General features: G+C 39.7%; 1 long non-coding RNA gene and 1 pseudogene across 1 annotated transcript; both read right to left on the reverse strand.

Annotated features, from left to right (window-relative positions):
• Positions 1–5,499: 5,499 nt before the first annotated feature.
• LOC135268845 (uncharacterized) lies at positions 5,500–24,699 on the reverse strand. Its single transcript, XR_010337186.1, has 3 exons — positions 24,440–24,699; positions 8,741–9,021; positions 5,500–6,144 (listed from the first exon to the last, which is right to left on the reverse strand). It is a non-coding gene; the product is annotated as an uncharacterized LOC135268845 (long non-coding RNA).
• LOC105709096 (ATP synthase F(0) complex subunit C1, mitochondrial-like) lies at positions 14,079–17,742 on the reverse strand (annotated as a pseudogene).

A 24,699-nucleotide genomic window follows, 5' to 3' on the forward strand; every position in this document is an offset into this window, starting at 1 on the left:
TCACCTCTCACCTTTCTAGCTAGGAAATGGCTCCCCCAGAGCAGTTCCTGGTCATGAGCGATGCTCCCAGTCCATCTGCCTTCATCTTCACTGGACCTCATGCCAGTGAAGTGCTGTTTGTGGGTCTTGGCCCCGACCCTACACGTGAAGAGGCTCATCGCCTCACCAGCCTGTGCTGAAGGGGGCTGTGCCTACCTCACCTTCCCTGGCCACATTAATCACGCAGAATCATGAAGTTAAGCACCTCCACCTCACATGTCCTAACACTGTTACCTCCAAAAGCAGTTCCTGGGTCCTTGGGCAGATGTCTCCTACCTAAGATCTGCCAACATGGATGGCACCTAGCTTATTCTTTAGAACTCCCATTGCATTTGACATTTATGGATAGATCAGGAGCTTCCCAAGCAAGTCTCAATGCCTAGAACACTTTGTGATGCATTACTAGATTGCAATAGAGCTTTTACCTCTATAATCATATCAAAACGAGGTTTGCTCAGGATTTACCTTGGAAGGACAGACTAGGGAAGCTAAAAGAAAAGAGGTGAAGCAATGTGTTTTAACACATTCAACTTGAGGTCATATCCAATTCATTATTATTTTTTTTTTTTTGACGGAGTCTCGGTCTGTCACTCAGGCTGGAGTGCAGTGGTATGATCTCAGCTCACTGCAACCTCCACCTTCCAGGTTCAAGCGATTCTCCTGCCTCACCTTCCCAAGTAGCTGGGATTACAGGTGTGCACCATCACACCCTAAGTTTTGTATGTTTAGTAGAGACAGAATTTCACCATGTTGGTCAGACTGGTCTCGAACTCCTGACCTCAGGTGATCTGCCTGCCTCAGCCTTCCAAAGTGCTGGGATTATCTGCCAGGCCCCAATTCATTACATTTTGAATTGTAGTATTATAATACATTGCAAACCTATAGAAAAGGTAATGTAATACCAAAATATAGCACCCAGCTATAGAGGTTAAACAAATATTATTATTTTGCAGTATTTGCTTCAGATCTTTTATTTTTTTAAGAGATTAAATTAAACATCATAAACTAAAGCAATGGCCTTCATCCTTTCTATTATTCATCTCTCTCCACAGAGGCATCTTCTAATCCGAAAGCGGCATGTAACATTCTTAGACTTTTTTTGTTCTTCACCTGCATAAGAATATATAAATGAAGTCTCTACGCCATTGCTTCTGTTATAAATTTGCATGACTGTTTTATGCTGTTTAGCTGCTTTGCAGCTTGCTTTTTACACTAAATTACATTATTTAGTTTGATCCACACTGATTTAGCTCCACATATGCTACATACTATTGTATTATGGGATTAAATCATATGTGTTATTTTGGTCACTACACTAAAAAGTTATGTTTAAGTTGCTTCTACTTTTTACCACTGTATACGATGCTGCAATGATCACCATTTAATCTTCTTGTGCATTTGTATAAAAGTTTCTCTAGAACAGGCACGGATATGGCTTGGCTCTGTAACCCACCCAAATCTCATCTTGTAGTTCCCATAATTCCCTCGTGTTGTGGGAGGGACCCGGTGGGAGGTAGGCGATGATTGAATTATGGGGGGAAGTCTTTCCCGTGCTGTTCTCCTGATAGTAAATAAGTCTCGCGAGGTCTGACGGCATTATAAGGAGTAGCTTCCCTGCACAAGTTCTCTTTGCCTGCTGCCATCCGCTTAAGATGTGACTTGCTCCTTGTTGCCTTCTTCCATGAGTGTGAGGCCTCCCCAGCCACGTGGAACTAGGAGTCCAATTAAACCTCTTTCTTCGGTACACTGCCCAGTCTCGGGTATATCTTTGTCGGCAGCGTGAGAATGAACTAATACAGACACCTAGAAGTGAAGCTACTGGATCAAAGGCATAGGTATCTTCAACTTCATCAATATTGTTTAGTTTCTCTTTAAAGAGTGGTCCTACTTTGCAATTTTACCAGGATGTATACACATTCTCGTTTTCCTACGTCTTCATCTGCCAACAGAATATGAAGCTGTTGGCTTATTTTGCATCCCCCTAAAGGCTAGTGTGGTTGAACGTTCTTGGCTTATTGCTCCTTCTTTTATACTATTTGCCACTTTTTTCCTATCGAGTATTTAAACTTTTTCTTATTCATTTTTAAGAGTTCTTTATTTATTCTGAGTACAAATATTTGCTCTATAGATTGCAAATCTGTTTTACCACTCTGGTTATCTAATTAATATCAGGACAAAAACCAGTGCTTAGAATAGAGTTGCAATATCAATAACAGATAACTTATAAAAATGTGAACATATTTCTTCTTTGGGTAAAGAATTTTTTTCTTTTCAAGACTGAGCATAAGGCTACTAATGTTTATATGAAACATTATATTGTATATACTTCTGAATATTTTCAAAAGTCTTTAATGTTCACATCTTGGCATCTTACTACTGTTTACAAATATTGCTAAAATTGATTTATACAATAAAAAGCAGATTCCAAGTCTGTTAAGTCTGAGTTTGAAATATCATAGAATGTCAGTGGGATATTCTCCAGCAACTACTTATCTTAGAAATCATTTTATAAAATAAATTCTGTCCTTGGTGACACAATTTGTTCTATGCCTATAGTACCATGGAGAGCTTCATGAGAGATAAATGTATATCTGTGTACATATGTGTATATTTGTATATGTCCAGAGAGTATCTTTATTTTGATCTTACACTCCGATTGATAAATTAAACTTTGAGGAAACTTTTTATGGAACGAGTGCAGCATACACATCATGGAAAAGTAATTTAGTTCTGTCTTAATTCTTCACTAATTTCCACTAAAATAAATATAGAACAGATTCAGAAAACTGATGCTGAGGACAGACTTAGTGAATCTGTGAGCCTGTGGCTGGAAGCCTAAAATATTATTTTGAATTAACCCATTAACTCATTTGAGATAATTCTATCCAGATTTTAGTCTGTATTCATTCAACTGATTTATTGTCTGTTTTTCTTTCTCCCAAATGGGACCCATTATGTCTCTTTAAAGCAGCGTTTTCCATGTATTTTATCATTTTTATTTTTCAGAGTACCTTATATACTAATTATTGAGTTATGTATAATGTGGTCCTAATTACAAAGCCCAGATTTACTGTATGTTCATTTTAGCGAGCAAGTTTGTACATATGTACACATATACATTGTGTCAAAATGGCCTTTTAAAAAGATGGTAATTATACTTTCAGAAATACTGCACTCCTTTACACACTACTATAGATTTATGGGGATTTCCAACCTGAAATTCGATTTCCCCATATGACTGGAAGTACTACAACCAGTCACAGGCCACAAAGTGCCCTACCTCCTCTCTTAGTTAATCTGCAGCAGCAGAAGGGCTAGATGGTCTTTACTTTTCAAAGCAACAGTAACAAAATGAGGAACTGAGCCTAGGTTTTAGACTTGGACAATCTTGGGTTGGGATCTTGCCTGTGTAACTTAGCTGGGATCTTGATAGAACCACTTAGTAATTGTTACTCTATGTGTTAAAATTAGAATACCGATTTTATGAGATTGTCGTGGGATAAACTGTGCTAGCTAAAAGCAACATAGACTAAATACTGAGTAAGTATTACTGTACCTCTAAGGGTGTCTTTCTGACTTCTAAGAATACCCTCATTAACAGAGTCCTCCCTTGGGTTTCTGACATACACAATGCCATTCTAAGGTAACTTATATTGATCGGTTCTGACCATCTCCACTAGAAGCCAGATACTAATCGGTTCCTACCAACTCCACCAGACACCAGATGAGTCCTGTAAATTCTAGATGGGGAGATGATTATCTGTCAAAACACAGGGCTTTATAACATCCAAAGGCAAATTTTGACATCTTCACAGCCTTACATGTGCTACCAATCCCAAAATTTTTCCTAAGCACGACCAGTAAGGTCACCCTATACACTGTAATACATCTCGAGGAATCAGATCTTCCAATAAGTGATAATAGGCAACATTTTATAGAACCAGAAAGTCTACAAAGGTTTTCCTATGCTTTACCTCTTTGCGTTTCCAGTCTCTATGTGGGTAGATAGTTATCTCTCACCTTTCAGTATGAAGAAACTGAACCTCGAAGAGGCCAAGAACACACAGCAATAGGTCTTGAGTCATCTGACCACCTGAGTTTTTTATTATATTGGTTTGAATCTTAAGAAATTGCCATTTTTGTAGGTCAAATCATTAAGTTCATATGATTTTCCCTCTACAATGTTGTCTAACTCAGAAACATTTTAGTAGCAGGTGACACACACTGACACAAACTACCGTAAGCAAAAATAGGACAATTAATTGCTGGAGCCACAGCATCCTGCAGTGTGGCTGGCACGAGGCATAGACAGATCAGAGGTTCAAACATCATGAGCCTATCCTTCCCTGTTTGTCTGGGCTTTCCTTGTGCTGGTTTAATTCCTGGGCAAGCCCCCCTTTTGTGGTGCTAAGGTGACTGCTGGAAGCTGCCAATTCATTCACTCAGTTACTACAGTCAGAGACTTTAGTACATAGAGGGCTCCTCCTTCTTGATGTCTACCACAGAAGTTCAGGTTTGAATCTGTGGCCCATGCAAGTTCCTGGCCATCACATTGATGAAAGTTTGAGAGACATGCAATTGACAGCTCTATCAGTACTAGGAGGGAACGTTTCCAAAATTAAAGGAGAGTTCTGTTCCCAGAACAAATGTGAACAGGAACTGCTTGGGCAAAAAATAACACATGGTCTGCTGTACATGAAACACACAAATCTATAGAAAACCTGATGCTCTTTCCCAGTGCTACAGTTATGCTTGATTACAGAGAAAATAAACGCAGTGTAAGAAGTAACAAGACAGAGGGAAGTTAATGAGGTAAAGACCAAGTTAATGATAAACCCAACAACGAACAATCTGGTTAACTACACATTAGAATTTATTTCCTTCTAAAGTTTAAGAAATTTATTCCCTTAATATTGATACCATTTTTGTCCACAAAATTTTAAAAGTTCATTTCATCTCTTAATTTCTTCCAATGACATTGGAAAATTGAATAATATTCATCTGCTGAACCAAAGCCCATTGTGTAACTCAGGCTTATATTTTCATACTTCTGCTGCCTCCATTGCCCCAAATTTCTGTCAAGCAGGAAACAGAACTGATTTCCAGTCAGAATCAAGCAAAGTACATACATCTACTCTACAAATTATATTGGCAAAAATAAATAAGAAAGGACTTATTGTGGCCATCTGTAAGATGACTTCAATAGCTACTAAGGCAGAGAGCTGAATTTTTACAACGTGCTGTTGGGAACCATATGAAATCCTTTATAAACCAAAATTTCTATTTAGACTTGAAGAGCAGAAATGGGTCCAGACTTCTTTGATAACCTCACTTGTCAATGAATAAAGGGTTGACCCTTTACCCCAATATGCATATTATTTTTAAAGATAAATCTTCTAAAATATGCACACCATTAGCTAACATATCTTAAGGCACAATATACAAACAGATAAATCATTGTTAATAATAGTGAATGTATTTTATTATATATGCATTATATATTATATATGGGACAAGAGGTAAAGACAAGAGAGGGAGGGAAGGAGATATTGGGAGAGATTTTTTCTTGTTTGAATTTTGGAGGATCAACTTCTTGGTCTTGATTAGATGATCACTATTGCCAGTATTACTGTTTTTTCTTTTATAATATGACTGATGAAGAGCTCAGTAATAGAAAAATGGCTTACTTGGCACCTTGCGTTTGCATTATTACTATTAGCTTCATTTGTTGGTTTATTTTCAGAAAACTTTAAATTCCTTTAGTAGAGGGTTAATTTAAAATAGATAATATCTGTGGAATCCAGCACACTCGAGCACGGCAACCTTCTGGAAAGGAGTCAGGCTGCATGGGCTCTGCCTGCACCATACCTCAGGCGCTGCACACAGAAACCACCATCTAGTGCAAGCAAAGGGAGTGCATGGGTGTCAACAAATATGCTGCACATTTCATATGCTCAATTTCTCTCATTTTTCAGTGTTCTAATGCTTTCACCCCTCACCACAGTAAGCTCTCCGGGGCATCACTTCAAGCACACACAGAGCATGCAGACCACTAGACATAAATGCAAGACACCAGGACAGGGCTGGCCCAAAGCTTCAAGGTCCCTGTGGAAGACAATTATGCTCTCACTGTGTGAGACAGCACAATGGTGACACAGTAGGAAAGCAAAGGAGAAAGTTTCAACTCCAGAAAGCTTACTGATTTGTTTCAAATTGAATTATTAATACTCATGTGATACACCTAGAAAAAATAGTATTCAAGAGTATAGTCCTATGCCTTAACAACTATCTTTTAAAAAAATAATTTTAGAAGGATTTTTGCAGAATATTTTGACTGAATTTGCTATTTTCACTCCAAAATTTGTCATTTCTTTGATCAATGACTAATTACACAGAACACAGTTCTTCATTTAAATGCTATGATATCTGATCTTGCTGAAAATACACCAGGAAAAAAAATCCTGGGCATGTTTCATTTTTTATTTTTCATAAACCTTTCAAAGGATTAATGTAACTTCCAATGATTATTCTTTCTGCACCATATAATTACTAAGATGAAAGAAGAAAATTACTAGTAATAGTAACAGTAATGAAATAGTAAGCACTGTATTTGTTGAAAATTAGTAATTTCATCTTACTAAGTAATTTCAACTGTATTCTGACAAAACTTTAACATCTCCATGTTTCATGGAGGACAAAATGAAGCAATTTTCATTAATGAATAATTTCCCATTTTCAAACACAAATGGAGTAAACCGTTGGTAATTAGACCCAAAACTACTCAATCAATTCCTATTTTTGTTAAATAATAACACATTTTAGGGAGACTTAAGAATCTAACTGCTTCTATTCTTTTTACAATGGCTCCTGAAATCCCAAAAACATTTCAAAACGTCTACTTTACTTCTCTAAAGATGAGTATAACTCACTATCTTATGAACAGAAGTAATTTTTTAAATTTCTATCTAATGATCTAATGTCCTTGAGAAATAAAACAGCCACAAATTATTACAGCTTCTAGCATTTCAAGATACTCTACAGAATAACTGCAAAAAATATCGATTCAGGAAAAAAGTATGAACGACTCAGTTTGATTTTCAGCTGATTCAAAATCTCAATAGTATTTAACAGTTAAGTTTACAGATTATTTAATTAGCATTAGGCAAAAAAAAAAAAAAAAAGACATCACCTCTCCATGTTGCTGTTTTTCCTACCAAAAGATATTATGTAAAAATAGCGAAGTAAGCACTGAAGGGTTTTAAATGTATTTGCAAAAGCTTTTTATTAAAACTATTTTGAATTTTAAGAAAAATGTATAGTTTGAACATCTGCAATAATAGTGTTTTCTGTGCAAAAAGAGCAAATGTAGAGTGCAGCTGACAGTTTAAGGTCTATTTCAGGGTTCAGTTACAAGTAAAGAAACAGAAGAGAAGGAAAGAAAGGTAAAATTACAGAATGATCATGTGTTCCAAAGAAATCCATCATCCAACGTTTTCTGCAGGATATCAGTTGATAGGATCAAAAGATAAAAGCCTCATTTGACAATTAAATCTCTTAAATAGGAAAACATTTTAAGTGCCAGGCAGAATCCAGTTTATAAATGTTCAGATGTGCTCCAGATTCTGTCCTCAGGACATCTAAGTTATGTGTTCTTCTAAGGGGAATCTTAAAAGGAATAATTATTGAAATGATATTATCCTGAGTTTTTCCAGACTTTTATTGTACACACTAGATTTTCCTGTGGATTATGTTCCCACACTCAACTGACTACTTAATGCTGGTCCCACAGTTTTCCTGTCCTGACATCTAAGTTGCCATAATTGGGAAACAGCTTTCATTTGCTTTTTATGTCGAATTCAAATGTGAATAGTCTTCCAGTATTTGCCCACCTTTACTAAATAATAGAGACCCTGCTTGGCAAGAGGACTATTAATTATACTGTGCGAAGAATAACTGAAGAACCTGCAAATAGAAATGAGAAGACTTAAGGAGAACAGTATAGTTATGTTCAAATACTTGAAGGATTGTCAAGTGAAAGAGACACTTAAATTTGTCTTAACTCCAGAGAGGTTGACTGTGACTAATGGATGACAATTTTTAAAAGCAGTTTTTAGTCCAAAAGAAGAGAAAAGACTTGAACGGTAACAGTAGCCCAAAAGTAGCCTGGGTTGTCTGGTAAAAAAGCAAAGATTGATTATTTATTGAAGAAAAATAATGCAGAAATCTCTCAACTGTGAAGAAGTTAATTAATCTACATAGTTGCTAAGGAATCTTTCAGCTCCAAGAAAGATTCGGTAGTTTTTTTCTGGTCCCTCATCCCATTTACCTCCACCTGAGGCCATCTTCCATCATAGCCTTATCAGATAAACTGGCTTGTAGAGTCCTTTTTCTTCTTGTTCATTAACTCTCAAGTTGTCTTCGTTTCAGACTCTAATACTCTCCAAACTCCATGATCACAAGCAAATGATTTAACTGTTGAGATCTGCAATATCCTATCTACTCACGGGGTGGCTGGCAGGAACAAATTAGATAACTCATGTAAAGCACTTAGCACAACTCCTGGCACCTAGAAAAAATTACCAAATGTTTGCCATTATTAGCCATTATTACTGTACCCCAACTCCCAAATCACGGTGTCCATGAGGCATCTACCCACTAATCAGACCCAGATTTGGTCGATCACTTAAGAAATTTCTCTCACTCTCAGGCATACAGTTATTTTCAGCTGTTTTGAATTTGCTTGGAGACGTTTGGAGAGAATCATGGAATTGCAGTACAGTAGAAGAACTGGGATCCTCGGATGAGAATTTCTCCTGTAAAACACAGAGGTCTACTGATGTAGCTCAGTCTAGAACTCTGAAGATACAAAATGCCCACTTGGAGAAAGAGAACATCAGGTCTTCTGTGGATGGCCCAGGCTTCAGCTATGTTTATGGCTTTAAGTCACATCAAAACATGGCACAAACACTGGGAGATTCCTCCCTCAAAAATAAAAAGAACAATAAGCCTGAATTGAAGACATTCAACGAAATAACTGACCCATATTCCTCAAAATTGTCAGAGATGTGAAAAGTAAGAAAAGTGAAAAATGGCTACAATTTGGAGGAAATTAACAAGACAGGACAATTAAACTTGATATGGGATCCTGAAATGGATTCTGGAACAGAAAACAGATAGTTTGAATAGTTGGCCAAATTCTAATGTGGTCTGTAATGTGACCTCATATCCTCATTCACTTCCTCAGTTTGGTACTTGTACTATGCTTATATAAGGTGAACATAGAGGAAGCTGGGTGAGGAACATAGAGAACTCTCTGCACAATGTTTATAAATTTTTGTAAACAAAATTATTTTTCTATAAAAAGTTTAAAATGCAAAATATAATTTTTTGAATTTATTTATTAATTTTACAAGATTGACAGATAAAATTGTATGTGTTTATCCTGTACAGCCTGATATTTTGAAGTATATACACATTGTGGAATAGTTAAATCTAGTTAACATGTACATTACTTCACACAGTCACCGTTTTTTCGGTGAGAGTATTTAACATCCACTCTGTGTTTTTAAAGAATACATTATACATGGTGGCTGTAGCTAAAATATAACATTTAAAATTTTAAATTATGGGGCCGGGCGCAGTGGCTCACGCCTGTAATCCCAGCACTTTGGGAGGCCGAGGCGGGTGGATCACGAGGTCAAGAGATCGAGACCATCCCAGTCAACATGGTGAAACCCTGTCTCTACTAAAAATACAAAAAATTAGCTGGGCACGGTGGTGCATGCCTGTGATCCCAGCTACTCAGGAGGCTGAGGCAGGAGAATTGCCTGAACCCAGGAGGCGGAGGTTGCAGTGAGCCGAGATCGCGCCATTGCACTCCAGCCTGGGTAACAAGAGAGAAACTCTGTCTCAAAAAAAGAGAAAAAAAAAAATTTAAAATTATATGTTAAAATATTTTAAAGAGCAATATCAAGGGTATTAATTATTCCTGTACACCTCTCCCACCTTGTGAAACACACATACGTGCATGCATACACACGGCACTGAAAGGAAGAAAAAGCAAATTTTTAAACATTTTACATTAATTGCTATGGACTGAAATGTGCTTCCTCAAAATTCATATGTTGAAGCCCTACCTCCTGTTGGGACTGTATTTGGAGACTGGACCTTTAAGAGGTAATTGTGGCCTCACCCTTATGACGTCATTTGACTGTAATTGCCTCCTAAGAGAGGCAGCATATCTTTTCCACCCGCTCCTCACACGTGGACACAGCGAAAGGCAGCCATCTGCCAACTGTGAAGAGAGCCCTCACCGGGACCAGACCATGCTGGCACCTTGATCTTGGATTCCAGTCTCCAGAACTGTGAGAAAGTAAGTTTCTGTTGTTTAAGTTACCCAGTCTGTGGTCTTTTGCGATGGCAGCCTGAGCAGACCAATAACTCAATGTATCAGTTTTCTATGACTGCCATCACAAATTACCGCAAATTTAGGGACTTAAAACACCACACATTTATTATATGACATTCCTGAAGGCCTCACTGGGTTAACATCAAGTGTCAGCAGGGCCGTATTTCTTTCTAGAGGCTCAGGCAAACAACTCACTTCCCCGCCTTTCCCACCTTCTAGAAACACTCTGCATTCCTTGGCTCGTGGTCCCCTTCCTCCACCTTCAAAGCCAGCAACAACCAGTCTCTCCTGCCCCACCCCCATCCTCATGCCTCTCTGTGACCACAGAGGGAAAGTTTCTGCCCTTGCACACACTCACGTACCTAGATGGGCTCACCCTGGTAATCTAGGATTATCCAATTTCAAGGACCATACTTGTGATGGTTAATATTCAGTGTCAACTTGATTGGGTTAAAGGATGCAAACATTGTTCCTGGGTGTGTCTGTGAGGGTGTTGCCAAAGGAGATTAACATTGGAGTTAGTGGACTGGGAGAGGCAGACCCACCCTCAATCTGGGTGGGCACGATCTAATCAGCTATCAGCACGGGTAGAATGAAGCAGATAGAAGAACATGGAAGGGCTAGACTGGCTGAGTCTTCTGGCCTCCATCTTTTTCCTGTGCTGGATGCTTCCTGCCCTTGAGCATCAGACTCCAAGTTCTTCAGCTTTTGGACTCTTGGACTTACACCAGTGGTTTGCCAGGGGCTCTCAGGTCTTTGGCCACAGACTGAAGGCTACACTGTCGGCTTCCCTACTTTTGAGGTTTTGGGTCTCCGACTGGCTTCCTGACTCCTCAGCTTGCAGACAGCCTATTGTGGGACTTCACCTTGTGAGTCAATTTTCCTAAGAACTCCCTTCATATACTCATCTTTCCTATTAGTTCTGTCCCTTTAGAGATCCCTGACTAATACAATACCCTTAATTCTATCTGCAAAGCCCCTCTCACTATGCATGGTGGGTAGCATACGTGTTCCAGGAGTTAGGGTGTGGCCATCTTTGGGGCCACTATCTGACTACCACTATTAATCTCCATTGACACAGAAAGCTGTCAGGAATCAAACTCATACAACTATCAGACACATACAAAACCACTTAGATCAAATGAAGGTGATTGGGAACTAACATGTAACTTCCCCAGAACATGAGCACAGAACAGTGCAGCTAGAAATGCCTGAAAGAGAAACTCTAGCTTGAAAGATAGAACAGAAAACAGAAAAGTTGGTGTTTGTTCACATATAACATGGGTAAGCTTTGAGCTGCTGATGATGACCTGAGAGGAGAAGAGAAAACAGAAATGAAGCAATATGTGTCTTTTCCTTTGGAGCAAGCTCCTTGGACATATAAGACCTTTGCTTTGAAGCTGTGTTTAAGAGATAACCATGAAAATAAAAATATACACTCACTTAGAAAACTAGAAGTTTAAACTAGCTTCCAAGCCATAACGGAAAAGCAAACAGACACATCAAGACAACACAAATAGACAGAAAACTTTTCCAGAAATAAAGCAACTAGAAAATACAAGGGAAGGAAAACTGCATTCACTAGAATAACTCTAATCACGAAATAACTAAGAATTCACTAGTGAACAAGAAAGGAAACTATAAAAATTACGGTATTCTCCCTAGGGCCACAGAGAAAGCTCTCCCTGCACACAGAGACCGAGTTATCCTCGGCTGAGAGTGTTCTGGTTTGGAGCCGTGAGGAGAAAGTGTGGAAACACAGCGATGTATAGAACAGGCAGAGGAAGCTTCTGAAGGGAAAATATTCGAGCTTCATCCCTTGGATTCCTTGATCGAAAGGCCTATTTAATGTTTTTAATAATATTAGTCTCCAGTTACTCCACGTCAAGTGGTTTGTGCAGAGCTTGCATATTTGTTTCCTTAAGCATCACCTGATATAAAGTAGCCCACACTTTCACTTTTGTGAAGTCTTCATGTATGAATTCCATAAGAATTTCACCCTCAAGAAACAGGAATAATTTCTGAAAACCCTCCTGATGCCTACTCCGGTCCTTATCATGTTGATTTACCGATATTTAAACCCTAGAATTCTAAATTATTTGCCATGGAGCAACTAGAAATTCATAGAAATTATTTTCCATTTTATAGGAACTTCTGCCCTACAGTTAGCTCCATTTTTAATCAGCACGAGCACTGTAGAATTATAGAAAAGGATGAGTGACTGACTTGATTTGTCTTTTATTAAACTTTTTTTTAATGTTCCTCATATGAACCTCATTTTCACCAAATCTCAGTTTCGTCAATTCTAAGTGCAGTTGTTGTATATTTTAGGTTTCTCCTTCTTAGGTAAATATGACTAAAACAATAATTGATCATTTTAAATGACAAATCTTTTGTTTAGAGGTTTGCGACTTATTAAACATGTTTGGCAATTTATAATGAAAAACATTAACTCTAGATATTAATAGTATCTGAAAAATATGTTGAACAATAAAAACATGCAAGAAATAATTTTTAATCTTTTTGTAATTTGGAATTTTTCCATATCTGCTTTATCATCTACTGTTTTTAAATATGAATAAATTAAATTAGTTGTGAAGTATTAACTCCCTTAGTATTTAAATTTCTCTCTAGCTGTGTAGATATAATCAATGTGGTCAAATTGTGGCATTCTTTTTCAGATATTTTTATTATGTTAATGATTTGTTAAACCTGTTCAACTCTTCATCTAGTCCGGAGAGAACCCCATGGGCACAGATCATAAAGGAGGGTCAATCATCAAAGCTTTTGTAACACTGGGAAATAAAGGGAAGTTAGAAGTGAGAGAACAAATGTCAGCTCCTGGGAAAAGTCAGGAGGTGGGCCCTGGTGGCGGGAGTCACTCTCAGCTGAGTGCCCCAGGCCTGCTCATCGAGCCTTCCATTTCCCTGGCAGAACAGAAGGTCTTCAGACCCTTCACAGCCTCCACTGAATATGTAAAGTGTGAATGAAATAAAATCAAAACTGTCCTCCAGTATTGAATCCCACATGACCGAACTCGCCCTGTGATTCTTGGCTTCCTAAGAGTTTTGTCGATGAGCCCTTGTTCTTTTCTGTTCAGTAGAGGAGTATGTTAAAGCTGTTCAGGTAGGTCACATCTCTAGACTGTTTTCACTCCAGGAGAGTGGCAATGCAGTTCACCAGGGCTGAGAGCCTGAGTCCAGGAAAACATGAGATCAGAGTCCAGGTGTGCTTTCAGGCTCTGGGAAGCAACACTAAAATGGGGAAGCCGTCCTTGTTGAGGAAGGGACGCGGTCTCCCATACAGCCCTTACAGGGCTCTTGCTTCCTCACTGGGGCCGGATGACCAGCGTGATTGAGGCCAGCGGGCCTTTCTCCTGGGCATAGGAGGTGGACCCTGGGACACCCTCCACTCCACTGGCTTTTTTCTTTCTTTGCTTGCTTGTTTTCTTCTTTCTTTCTTTCTTTTTTTTCTCTTCCCTTCCCTTCCCTTTCCTTTTATTTTTTTTTTTTTTCACTTTAGGTGCATACTATATCTGGCATTTCTCACCATGTTATCCCTCCCCACACTCCCCACCCTCCCCATCCCCCACTGTCTCTCCCCACCCCACAACTGCTCCAGTGTGTGATGCTCCTCTCCCTGAGACCACGTGTTCTCATTGTTCAACATCCACCTATAAGAGAGAACATGCGGTCTTTGATTTTCTGTTCTTGTATCAGTTTGCTGAGAATGATGGTTTCCAGATTCATCCATGTCCCTACAAAGGACACGAACTCAATGTTTTTTATGGCTGCGTAGTATTCCATGGTGTATATGTACCACATTTTCTTTGTCCAGTCTATCATTGATGGTCATTTGGGCTGGTTCCAGGTCTTTGCTATTGTACACAGGGCTGCACTGAACATACGTGTGCATGTGTCTTTATAGTAGAATGATTTATAGTTCTTTGGGTATTTTTCTTTTCTTTTCTCTTTTCTTCTTTTCTTTTCTTTCTGAGAAACATTGTGTTTAACAGTAAAACTTTGTACCCCCAGTACCAGGAATGGCGTGGAGTCACAGCAGCAAGCCCAGGCAGGTGACCACCACAGAGCCTCACGTGGCAAAGAGGATGAGGAAGGTGACCATTAAACAGAAGAGCCCCGTGGCCTCAGACAGGGCAAAGCCCAGAATGGCACAGGAGAAGAGCTGCTACTTGAGAAACGGGTTTCCGGCACAGACAGTGATCAAGCTGCCAAACACCGTTTGAATGCCAGGCCCTGAACCAGCCACACCAACTGTGGCTGCTCTAGCACCAATAAACTTGGCTACTGTGTCAATGTCCCGGGAGACAACACAGATCTGGAACTCCCGTCTGGTCACCTGGAGCGGGGAGCTGCTGTAGAAACGCTGTTGAGATGAATTCTCTGGGCTATTCAAGAAAGAATTAGCCAGAAGTCTGATGAGACCTTGGTACAACAGCGGGCCAGAGCTGGAGAAATGAGTGCTGCCCGGGGTCTGCATTCATTCAGTCTCCCAGCTTCAGCCCTGGGTGTCAGCGCTCTGGCTCTTTTCTTCTGTTTACTTTATTGGGACTTTTTGCAGCATGGAGGAAGATGGACATGAAGCTTCAGAACAATACAGTTGAAACATTGGTTGTGAGAGTCTTTGTTCAAACAGTTATTTGGGGGGGTGGGGAGGTGGGTGTCTAATCAAGCCATGGGGGCTTAAATTCAGATGTGATAAAAGAATTGCTCTTTCTCAAAGAAAAATCACAGCTACATGTCCAGACAGGTGGGCTCATTGGCTTAAAGCAGCAGACCGAGCAGCAGTCAAGAAGGTAGAACAGCTACAGCACCCAGGTCATAATCCACGTCAGAAAGGAAAACAAACTGCGTGGTCTGAAGCCGACAGCGAGAGCAAGCGTCTCAGGACCCTGGACTGCTACTGATCACTCGACTCAATAGACGTCAGCGCAAATCGTCTGTAAGAAACCGTGAGCGCTGTTAGAAGCAAATGACTGCTTAGAGGAACAGGGAAAGGAAATGCCATTAAGAAGGAATGGGTCTGTGGCGGGGGGGGATTAGGGGAGGGACAGCAGGGGTGGGGAGTTGGGGAGGGATAACATGGGGAGAAATGTCAGATATAGGTGATGGGGAGGAAGGCAGCAAACCACATTGCCATGTATGTACCTATCCAACAACCTTGCATGTTCTTCACATGTACCCTAAAACCTAAAACACAACCAAATATATATTAAAAAAAAAAAAGAAGAAGGAATGGATATGGGCCAGGCAAGGTGGGTCACACCTATAATCCTAGCACTTTGGGAGGCTGAGGAGGGAGGTTTGCTTGAGGCCAGGAATTTGGGACCATCCTAGGCAATATAGTGAGAACCCACCTCTAAAATTAAAGAAAAAAATTTTTTTTTCAATTGGCCTTATGTGGTTGTGTCTGTAGTCCTAGCTACTCGGGAGGCTGAGGCAGGAGGGTCACTTGAGTTCAGAAGTTCAAGGCTACAGTGAGCCATGATTGCACCACTGCACTCCAGCCTGGGTGACAGAGTGAGACTCTGTCTTTAAGGGAAACGGGGAGGAAAGTAGTAACAAATGTACCCACAAATATGCAAATCTAAATAAATATATAGGCACGATACATAATAGATAGAGCTTATCCTCTCGAATGCCCAAACTTGCCGCCTCTGTTTTGGTTCTCAGTGAAGGGGAGAGTGTGAGAAAGAGGAAGGTGAAGGTTACAGAGGGTCACCCTGTGAGTACCTCTTCCTGCACCTTGATCTTTCCAGCCGGCGCCTGGCTCCTTGTCCTCACCTTTGTTCATGTCCCCCTTGAAAATAAGTCACTCGTAAGCACCTACATCATCAGAGGATGTTTCCACACGCAATCAAGAGTTACACAAGTAACGTCAGAGTTTTTACTGGAATATATTTTTTAAAATCTAAATGATTCTCTTTTTCTTAACACCTCTGGTGTTGGGTTTTTTGTTTGTTGGTTTCGTTTTCTGAAATTACAGAAAAAAATATTTCCCTGACCTTATGCTCAGGCAGAGTCAAACAAACTACCTTGAAAACATTTAGGGAAGTTAATTACAGAAAAAAACTATTTTTTCTTTCACTGTTATGCAGCTATGGGTATAAAACTAGACCATAGAGAAACAGCCTGCTTTACACCAAGGCATGGAACTGTAGTGGGAGGAAGAGAAGGCAGGGAAGTGAGGAGATGGATGGAGAAGCCGATGCCCTGAGACTACCTCTACCTTGCAGGCTGCTCCTCCTGGACATTTCCTTAAGACATCACTCCATTTCCACACCAGCTCTTCCACCCTAAACCCAGAACCTGATTCCACGGGTCATGGCCCCAGAGCTAGCCCTTCTGACCCTCTCCACTTCCCCATCTGTCCGACTATCCTCTTAATAACCTTTTCATTGAATTACAGGGGGCCTCAGCCTATAGTAAAATGAAATTACAAGTATTAAACCTTGATCTCTCTTGAATATTATTCATCACAAACACTTGTGCCCTTAATCCTTAGTGCCCAAACAGTGTAATTTTTTAAATCCTCTTATTGATACCCTTTTAATTATTACTCCCAGGAAAGAAAAAAAAATCAGCCACGACCCAGCCACCTCTCACCTTGTCTCTTTATTTTTCCTTTTGTTCATCAAGAATCCTGTGGCCATTATCTCACGTTATCCCATTCTGCATGCTCACTGCGAGGTGGCATTCCCGGCTGTATGTGATACAATGTGTCATTGTCCAAGGGCTACCTACATCAGCCTACTCTGGGGAAGAAAGAGCTTTTACCACACACAAAAAATAAATCTGTTCAGATTACCCACTTTAATCATTTGGTTAAGTATAGTGCAATGAGCAACAATACATTTTTTTATTCTCACTAGGGACAGAACGATGTTTAATTAGGCATTTAAAAGTGACTGTTAACTTATACAGGCCTCACCACAAATGGTTTTTCAACCAGCTCAGTGATCTGAAACACCAATTAGTTTCAATTCACACCTATTATCTGTCCCTCATTAAACCATTTAGTTCAGAATCTAAGTTCCTTTCTATTCAAGAGTGTTGATGTTTTACTTTGGGTAGAAGGAATTTTTTGCCCTTCTAAAAAGGCATTTTGCAGGCATCTTCCCATACATCTTCTTTTTTAATTAAACAAGCATGCAGAGCTTCTTTTCCTGAAAATGCTTTGTTGATACTGTTGTTCTTAAGTCCGATCTGTCCCGTCAGGGGCTTCGTGGAGGGCTCCGGCGATTTCTTTTTCAATGCTGCTGGTCCTGTGAGCATTTGCAGCTGTGCCTGTCAAAACCCGGCTCCAATGCTGCCACCTTGATCTCTGGGTAAAGGCCTGGACTCTCTGGGTATCTTTCTCTCAAATGGAGTCACAGCTCCGCAGCTAGACCTCCCGCAAGGGCTCATGGTCTCCATAGTGGGTTTTTTTTTCCCTAAAGTCTAGCTGTAGGACACCAAAAAGTACACAGAAAGAGCATACAAGGACTATTGGTCAAGGTACTCCAGAGAAACAGAATCCATAGGAGAGAGAGAGAGACAGAGAGAGACAGAGAGAGAGAGAGAGAGAGAGAGAGAGACTGACTTCAGGGAATTGGCTCACATGGTTGTAGAAGTGACAAGTCCAAAATCTTCAGGGTGGAAATTCAGTGAAGAGTTAAAATGTTGCAACTCTGAGTCCAAATTTTGCAGGGAAGCAAGCTGGGCTTCTATGTTGAAGACTTGAAGATGATTGTTTTCTTTTTCAAGAAATCTTAGTCTTTTCTCTTAAGTCCATTGACTAATTGGATGAGGCCTATTCAAATCACACAGGGTCATCTGCTTTAAGTCTACTGATTTAAATCTTAGTCACATCTAAAACGTATATCCACAGCAATGTTGGGATTTATATTTGACCGAACAAAACTGGGCTTTATGGCCTAGCCAAGTCGACACGTACAATTACCCATCATAGGTGGCGGGTGTAGTCTCGGATTTAAACAGCAGCTCTGCCACACACTTCCTCCAACAGCTTCCTTGGCCTCGGTCTCCTTCTCTGTAACATGGTTCCCCAAATCGAATAAATGAGAAGAAATATGCCTTTGGGGTATTCCAGGGATGAGGAGCATTGGGTTAATAAAGTTGGATTTCCTTTTACTGACACATCACCAATAAAGTACAAAAAATATATAAGCCATTCTTTGAGCCAATCGCATTTAAATTCAGATAAGTTTCCGATCAGTCATATTTTGTTGTACTCAGACGAATCCTATCTGGCAATAGGGTTCAGGTAAATTCCTGTTGATCTGGGGAAAACTTGGGTCTTGAGAGTCAATTTGGGAATGACATGGTAAATTCATTAAGTTAGACCATTCAAAGTCAAGCAAGATTATGTTGGACTAGAAAGCTAGTTTATTAATGTACAATGAAAGTATGGCTCTATGGTGCAGAGAAAACTGTAGGAGAAGTTATGCTCCCTACATGCACAATGCTGAATCAGTCACTTGCCCTCTCTTGACCTCAATTTCCTTTCCAGAAGATAGGAAATTTGGGCATAATGACTTTAATGTACCTTCCAATTTCAAATGGGAATCTATTAGGAGTCATGTTTTCTTCCTGAATCGTTTATATTCATTAAGAAGTATTTGATATTGGTTAAGTCAAATGTTTTAAGCTTTTAAGCCTATTAAGACATAAAGGTAATCTGAAACTTCAAGACTACAAAATTCTATTTTACTGGGCTCTAGGTCACATAGCATGATAACTATCTATATCAGCTACTGCAATGAAATCAGTCAAAAGTTGTATTTTTATATCATCCAGTCAAACTTTTTACTCTCAAAAGATCTTATGACTAAATCTACCTTTAGCCAATTTTGTATCAACTATTCTTCTTTGACGGTGTCTAGGATGATATTTTATTAGACTGTTCTTTCTACCATTTAATATTCCTCAGTGGAATACGCTACTTTGTAGGATTAATGGTCCATGTTATTACATCTTTTTGACCAGTTTAGATCCCTCTCACTATGTTTTACTGCTTGGTCTTTGCTTCCAAACTATAAGTTTCATTAGAGGATAACAGTTAAAATGGTACTATTTTTAGAAAAAAAATTCAATAATGATACATACCTTATTAAATGAACAACAAATATTTGTTAAGTGTATAAATAAGTAAATTAATAAAAATGCATGAGGCAACCCTCCAAGAACTTCAAAGTGCCTTGTATAAGACCTTATACATATAAGGTATATAAAAAAAATAGATTTAAAAGATTAGAGAAAGTAAATGCAAGAAAAGACAGAACAAAAATATATCCAAATATGGTTGACTACCCAGCCATATACTCAGCCTTACTTCCATATTTCTCTCACCCTATCCAATGTTCACTCAACAAATACTGCTTAAGTATCTACTGTATGTCTGGCACTCTGTCGGCCACTGAAAATAGGGCAATGAGCAGAACAGGAAGGATTCCCGCCTCAGGGAATTTATACCTTCTCATCTCTCTTCTCAAAACCATACAATAGGGGCAGAAGATACAGATGATACCTTTATTAAAACCCCAAAAATTCAAGAAGTTGGTCATCGTAGTTGTTGTTATTGTTTAAGTAGTGTTGTTTCTTTGGTATTCAATAAACTGCTCAATGTCCACTTCAGTTACCAGGCTGCCATGTTTGCCTTTGAAATAAAGAGCCTAAACCACATAGACCCTGACTGCTTCACCCAGGTGAGAGACACTTGGGCACCCATCAACTGATGCACAGCCAACCCCGATTGACAGCATGAGAGAGTCTTTCCAGGTGTCACTGTTAGCAATGACCTCACAGGACTCACCTTGGGCCTATGAATGACTCACAGGACAGGTGTACTTCTCGGCAGTCTCTGTGTCAGCTGTGGATCAACCTATCTTCCTGGGCAGCTTCACGCTGTCCTCCAATTTTGTAGCCTTGTGGGGTAAGACATTGCATCCATTGGATGAAGCGTGTAGTCAATCACTCACAAAGCCATTCACTTGACATTGATTTTCTACCCCCTTTTCACTGTCATGTATAATACCTTGGTACCAAAAAGCATGTTAAGAACAAAATAACTGATTCAAAGCCTTCATAAATACAGTGTCAAAAAGAGATGAAATTCAAACTATTCAATTGAAACAGGGGTTGAGTGCATGAATAAAAGATTTAGTAGGAAATGCTGTTGGCATTATTGGCTAGAACCAGGCTTGGGAGTTTCCTGTAATTTAAAATTATGTATGCTGCCTAGCAATCATTGATGGAACCCCTACTATTAGCGCCTTGTTCTAGATCCTTGGAACACAAAGATGGATAGAGAGTCAGCCCCTATTCACTCTGGTCCTCAAACACCAGTCTGATTTGAGATTAACACGTAAACCTTTGGCTCTTTGGTACGTTAGAAAAATGCAGGCTTCGTGATTATGACTATGTCACCTTCCCACGCTTTACCTTTCAAAAGTATAACTATGTTTATATTGAACACCCATTGAAATGTTTAGTTCATAGTCTTCATTCTGTTTTACTAATATTCTTGCCATTTTCTAGTTGAAGTTGGTAACAAATGATGAGTGTTTCTCACAACGTTAAACTAACTGTATCTTTCCAAGCAGTTTAATAGCAAAAGAAGACTAAACTTGGAGAAGAGGCTTATCACAAAAGTTTTATTGCTAGATTTTTGGCCAAGAGAATTTCCAAGCCTATAATTTGCAGGACTAGAGTCTGCCCTCCTCAGCCCTGAACGAGAATGGTGGTTCAGTTATTTCTGTCTGCACAAGAATCCTGCCCATCCCCTAGCCCAGCATAGAAATGCAGATCATTACTCGTTAGGCCTGCAGCTGCGTCTCCTGATTTCATCAGTCAGACGAGACGCCTGCTGATCCTCATCTCGGAAATGGTTCTAGAAAAATGATTCTGAAGACTCTTGATAAGCCTCCCCAAAACCGTACTTATAACTCTAAATATTACATATTTCACTTTTGCAGAAAAAGGAAAAGTGTGAAAATTCACTAATGTGCTCCACCCTACCCCAAGTTCCTCCTTCCCATGTCGATTCATAATCGGACTATAAATAAGGTCCAAAAAACTACAGCCTTCATCTACCAGAGGGAAATGTCCTGTGTTAAGCCTAAATTAAATTGTGTTTGCTGTAATTCAATTATATTTTTCTCAGTCCATTATAATATTCTAGTTTTCTATCATCTATTATCTCCACCAATAGCCATGGAAATAGCTTTACTGATATTAAAATGAGCACCCCAACTTCTAGAAAGATTAATACTAATTTATTTGCATAATTAATTCAAATGTTCTGAGCTCTTTCCCTGTCATTAGCAAAATAGAATAGAACAAGTGAAAAAAAGACTGATAAGCTTTGAAATGATAATAATTCAATAGGTAGCAAATTATGTCAGCAGGCTGTGCCATTTATCTATTTATGTAGTGGGACAATTATTTACTCTGCTTTGTTTCAAAAAGGATTTCAGCTGGCTTCAGGAATTTCTGCAGTGTAATTCGTTTGTTGAAAGGAAACTTCTAACTGATAACTTATGGAAGAATTGGGAAGAAATTTGGACTAATTATACCCAAGACATTTAGAGCAAATTGCATAATATTTCACACAGTTGAAAAAAAAAAAGAGGATACTCTGGTTGGACAAGAACCAATGGATTATGAAAATGGTTTGGATTCCTTCACACTTTCATAATTACTTTCAATTGTGCAGTTTTTCTGACAGTTAAGATTTCTTAGTCAGGCTTCAAAACCATTAGCATTACATAATGCTGAGCCAATGAATGCAGCTAGCCAGTGATTCTCACTCCCCCCTAACACCTCAGAATCACAAGGAAATAGTCCTTTCCCACTTTGTACTTATTTGGAGACAAGCATTTAGTGACCCCAAAACCCAGTGTCCTCTTTACCATGCCCTTCGGGCCCATTTTGATGGCCAATGCTACTACCATTTAGAGACAGCCGATTACTATGTCTCTCATTTTATTCATCAAAACTAAAAGAGAAGTGAGATGTCTCATTCATGCCAAGTCATACACTTTATCAGAGACTCAATAAGGAAAATATAGTAAGCCTTACGTTCTTTCATTCTCTTCATGAATTAATTCATTTATTCCTCTAACAAATATACTAATGCAGAATAAACACTGTGACTTAAATCTTTTAAATCTTTTGAAAATTCAAACCTCTCTTTCCCATGACAGTTTCATATTTCTTTATCATACATTTTACCTTATCCATGGGTAAATAGCACAAATAATTTTTTGAGTTGTATTTTCTCACCATTCCCAAACCTATGCCTTAAAATGATAAAGAAACAAATTTTACCATAGAAACCCAAGACTCATCTTTTGACACCTGCTTTTCCTCTTCCGTGTTGCACCTGCTCCTCTCCGGGTTCTGAAAACTACCCCGGTTGAACCTAGTGTTGCGATTGGATATGTCCGTTTCACCATAATATAGATTTATGTAATAGAACATGGATTCATATCCTTGTTCTATGTCTCCTAGGCATGTGTATTTTAGGAATAAAAGCCATTGTCTGCAGTTAAAGCAAACTGTGTTCCTAAGAGCACAACAAAGTGCTTGTGCTAGTCAGGCTCACTGCTTCGTAGAGCAGCACGTGCTGAGAGGTCCTTCCACGATGGATGAGAACCGAGGTCACCCTTTTACTTTGTTTGTTACTGTTGTTCGGTTTGTTTGTTTGTTTTGAGATGGAGTCTCACTCTGTCACCCAGGCTGGAGTGCGGTGGTGCAATCTCGACTCACTGCAACCTCTGCCTCCCAGGTTCAAGTGATTCTCCTGCCTCAGCCTCCCAAGTAGCAGGGATTACAGGCACCCACCACCACGCCTGGATATTTTTTGTATTTGCAGTAGAGACAGTGTTTCACCACGTTGGCCACGCTGGTCTCGAACTCCTGAGCTCAAGTGATGTGCCCACCTTGACCTTTCAAAGTGCTGGGATTACAGGCATGAACCACTGCGCCTAGCCCACCCTTTCACTTTGGAAGTGACGGTGAGTAGCAAATAACCAGGACAAAGATGTAAAAGAGAAAAGTGTAAAATCTCATCTCTCAAGTTTATGACCTAGTGGGAGTAAATAAAACAAGTAGTTATAGTATGAAGCATAATAACACGGGGTCAGTAGAGATCCAAAGTAATTTAAGAGAAATTCGTATTTATTGTGTGACATCTAAATACTGAACACTGTACATGTATTTTCAAGAATAATCTTATAATACCATCTCAAAGAGAAATTATCCTTGCTGGAAAAATGGGAAAACTAAGGCTAATCAAGCTCATTTCCCCAAGAGTATGTAACAAACAAATAGCAAAGTCAGAAACGGAGCCATGATTTCCTGGCATACTCTTTCCCCTGTACAACGTGCTGGAAATGCAGAAGGGGCCACATCTGACGGAAAGAAGCAGCTTTGCAAAGTAACTGGCATTTAGATGGGCCTTGGCAGACAGGATTTCAACAGAGTTGAGAATCAAGAGGGAATTGCAGGCAAAGAGCTAGGCTTGAACAAACAGTGTCGAGATGGAGAACGTAAGACGTGTTCAGAAGACAACCGTTTTGTCTGAATTTTAGAAAATACAGGATAGTGTAGATGCATTTGGACCTGGACCCAAAATGCCTGGGTCCTAATCACCACTTGGTCACTGAGGTACAAGCCCTGAAATTGAGGTTCAATATTAAATGCTGCTTTGATCTCTGATACAATCAGGCTTCAAATGACCACAAGTTTCCCACCCCACCCCACCCCCGCCCACTCTGCTCCTACAGGTAAGGTCCCCTGACCAAAAAACACTCATTAACCAGGGGACCAGGCACAGTTCCTGCTTATCTTTGGGTCACAGGTTTTGGTTCCCTGCCAGGCTGCAGAATTATTCAAACACACCAGTCACCCCCTACAACCCCACAGCAAGAACCAGAGGCCATCTACCCTCTTGTTACTACAAACTTACCTCCCACAGACCCTGGCGGTTCACTCCGTTCTTGAACCATCCGTGGCCCTGCAGGGGGTCCAGTGTCCTCTTCCCTAGGCTGTGAGCATCTGTGACAACTAAACTGCTTTCTGCCTCACTTATCTGGGTCCAGCATCACGGGTTTTACCATTTTCATAACCCTAGAGTGGGAATCCCTCCCTCAAAACAGAGTGGAGACAACCACCTTTAGCCATGTGCCTTTGGGGAAGCTGCTTCGTGTGTGCTTCCATTTCCTCACC

This window comes from Aotus nancymaae, unplaced genomic scaffold (assembly GCF_030222135.1).
Source record: "Aotus nancymaae isolate 86718 unplaced genomic scaffold, 86718_ANA_hifiasm-v0.15.2.pri h1tg000044l, whole genome shotgun sequence".
Classification (NCBI taxonomy): domain Eukaryota; kingdom Metazoa; phylum Chordata; class Mammalia; order Primates; family Aotidae; genus Aotus; species Aotus nancymaae.